We start from the raw sequence: 3,968 nt of genomic DNA, 5'->3' as shown, positions 1-3,968 counted from the left end.
GTAAATTGGAGAGATGTTTTATTTTCTCTTTAAAAATTATTCACATGTTGATAAAATTAAAATTATAGAAATTTCCTTTTATCAACCATGAAGAGATTTTAAAGAGAAATTTTATTTTTTAAAAATTTCTGGAAACAAATTAGGAAGTTTTAATTGTTGATTAAAACTTGTCTAATTTTTTCCTTCATTGATGTGGCCGGCCATTGGTTTTAATTTAGGAAATTTTATTTTATTTTTCTCAATAAAATCATGTCAAGGAAATTGAGGAAATTTTATTGTAATTAAATTTCCTAATTTGCCTAGGCCAAGGAATATAAAAGAAGGGGTGAGGGTGCCTTCATGAGACACAACATCTATTATTCCTCTCCCTCTTTTGTTCCTTGGTGTGGCCGGCCATCCTCTTCCTCTTTTCCTCTTGTGGTGGCCGAACCTCTCTCCCTTCCTTGGAGCTCTTGTGGTGGCCGGATACTACTTGGAGAAGAAGAAGAAGAAGGAGAGAAAGCTAGCATCTCTTGGAGCTTGGTTAGTATTTTGGTTTTTCTCCTTGGTGAAGTTTTCCTTTTGTGGCCGAACCTTGCTTGGAGGAGAAGAAGGTGGTTGGTGGTTTCTCATCTCGGTAGATCGTTGCCCACACAACGTCCGAGGTTAGAAGAGGAATACGGTAGAATATCAAGAGGTTTTTCTACAAGGTATAACTAGTAATTTTTATTTCCGCATCATGCTAGTTATTTATGGAAATAATACCAAATACAAGAGGCTTACGTTCTAGAATTTCGAATATGTTTTTTCGATGCTGTGTTCTTTTATTTTTTCTTTTCCTTGTGATTTGATTGTTCTCTTTGGTTAACCTAAAGTTATTTTAGGAAATTAAATATTAGCTTTCTATAAAAGGTTTTGTCTAGTCGGTGGTGATTGCTCCCATATCCAAGAAGGTCATGTGCCTCGCCACGTCAGTACTGGGAACCAATTATGGAAATTAATATTTAATGGAATTAATAACTTAAGGAGACTTGGGTCGAACGTGTAAAGTTCCGCAGGAGATTCAAGTCAAAACCTAAAAGAACAAATAGATTAAGTTTTGGATCAAACGTGTTAAGTTCCGCAGGCGATCCAAAATTTAATTTAAAAGAACACATAGTAGCTAGGAAAAGGTTCAGACCTTTGTACAAAATTTTTGTACAGTGGAACCTATAGGTTTTCCAAGTAGCAACCAACAGATTTGTCATTCATCAAAACCTTGGTTAAATTGTTAATGCTAACCGCACCAACAGATCTCAGGCAAGCATGAACTTGACCCCCGAACATATGACGAAGCACTCCAAGATATAGATGCAGAATCTTGGCAAAGAGCAATGAATTCAAAAATAGAATCTATGTATTCTAATAAGGTCTGGGAGCTAGTAGAACCATCAAATAGTGTAAAAGCTATTGGATGTAAATGGATCTACAAAAGGAAAAGAGGGACAGACGGGAAGGTGGAAACCTTCAAAGCAAGGCTTGTTGCGAAGGGATATACTCGGAAAGAGGGAATCAATTATGAGTAAACTTTTTCGCTAGTAGCTATGCTTAAGTCTATCCGAATACTCTTATCTATTGCTGCTCATATGGATTAGGAGGTTTGGCAAATGGATGACAAGACAGCTTTCCTTAACAGAAGTCTTGAAGAAATATCCATATGAAGCAACCAGAAGGGTTTATTGCAAAGGGCAAAGAGCATCTAGTATGTAAGCTCAATCGGTCTATTTATGGACTGAAGCAAGGTTCAAGGTCTTGGAACATCCGGTTTAATGAAGTAATCCAGTTGTATGGATTTATTCAGTATCCGGATGAGTCTTGTGTATACAAGAAGTATGATGAAAACATGGTGGTATTTCTTGTACCAAGCAATTTGATATGGTTGTCCAAGCAATTTGATATAAAGGACTTGGGTGAATGCGCGCATATTCTCGGGATCAAAGTAATAAGGGAACACAAGAAAAGAATGTTGTGCTTATCCCGAGCTTCATATATCGATACTATCCTAGCTCATTTAGCATTCAAGACTCCATGAAAGGTTTTTCTACCTTTGGGCATGGAGTATATTTATCTAAAGAGATGTCTCCGAAGACATCAAAAGAGATAGATGAAATGAAGGCAGTTCCTTATGCTTCAGCTATAGGAAGCCTAATGTATGCTATGCACGAGACCAGATATCTGTTTTGCCATGGGCATGGTTAGCAGATATCAAAGTAACCCAGGACCGGAACACTGGACTGTCGTAAAGCATATATTAAAGTACCTTATAGGGACTAGAGATTATATGCTAATTTACAAAGCAGATGATTTGCTCCCTATGGGATACACAGATTTTGACTTCCAATCAGATAGGGACAAATAATAAGTCAACCTCGGGTTTTTGTGTTTACTTTAGGAGGGAAAGCCATAACAATGGAGGAGTGATAAGCATAGATGCTTTTCGGACTCCACCATGGAAGCTGAGTATGTGGCAGCCATAGAAGTTATATGACTCAGAAACTTCATGATGGACTTAGATATGATTCCTGGTTTGCCCAAAAATTATTGGTGCAGTAGCAAACTCGAAGGAACCATGAGCTCATAAGGCAAGTAAACACATAGAGCGCAAGTACCACCCAATATGAGACATCGTATAATGAGGAGAAGTTGTTGTCGCCTAGATTGCATCAGATAATAACCTAGGAGATCCTTTCACTAAGGCCCTTAAGGCAAGAGCTTTTGATGGGCATGTTGAAGGGTTGGGAATCAAATGTATGGCAGGGTATATGGCAGCATAGTCTTTTAGTATAAGTGGGAGATTGTTGGAATGTATACTAAAAGTCTAGCTTTTGTATAAACATTTATTTAGAAATAAGAATCACATTGGTCAAATATCTACATTTATATGCTAAATGTAGTTGTTCAATTAATTTATATTGTAGATAACATGGTGTGTGGTGTCACACATAAAAGATCATGTTATCAATTCCTTATAAATTATAAACAGTAGCTCACGACTAAGATGGATAGGAACAAACCATTGGAATAGTCGTAGTGTAATTTGTTATTAGTTTATTTTGACTATAAAATTACACTAGTACATTCTGAGTGTATTGAGCAAGACCATTTAAGGTAAGTTCTTTTTATACTGACTGCATAAAAGAATAAGACCTTTGTTACTATAGAAGTGTGTGCAATGACAATAAGTTTACTGATGATGTCCCTAAGAGAAGCTCATACGGATTATCATGTAAATCATGCAGGTGGACTTAATCTGACATGACAATAAGGTTGAGTGGTACTACTCTTGGAGCTAGATATTAATTAAGTGAGTTGTCAGTAACTCATTTAATTAGTGGGCATTCGATATCTTAAACACAGGGAGATTAACACACTCATGATAAGAAGTGTTAGGACCAAAATGTAGCTAGAATGAGGGGTGGGGGTGAATAGCTCGGCGCGAACTCGTGCTCAGCGTTGCTTGCTTCTCATGAAGATGTGCAGCAGAAATTACACGAAACAATACACCACAACGCTAACTCGTAGATTTACTTTGTATCCACCTCAAGAAGAGGTGACTAATCTAATGATCCACACACTCACGCACCTCCACTATGAAAAACACTCCTTTTCAGTAACTACCGAAGGCGGAGAAGCCCTACAAGCTCACAGTACAAGAAGAAAGAGAAGGGAAATACAATACAAGCAAAAGCTTACAAGATATGCACAAGAACCCTAACCCTAGCTTCTTTCTCGCCTCTTAACTTGGATGTGCACCAGAACAAGCCTCCAAGAACCTTCAAGATCTGGCGTGAGAGTTGTGGAGAAGTGGCTGGAGTCGCTGTGAAGATCTGAGATGGAAGCCGTGGAAGTTTTGTCGACGAAATCGCACGCCAACATCTTTATACAGCGTCAACGGTCGGATCCCAATCAATTGGATTGCTCCCAATTGATTGGGGAGGCTTTGTCTCAGG

Source organism: Zingiber officinale, chromosome 5A (genome assembly GCF_018446385.1).
Source record: "Zingiber officinale cultivar Zhangliang chromosome 5A, Zo_v1.1, whole genome shotgun sequence".
NCBI lineage: Eukaryota > Viridiplantae > Streptophyta > Magnoliopsida > Zingiberales > Zingiberaceae > Zingiber > Zingiber officinale.
Note: the sequence above shows the minus strand (reverse complement) of the source record.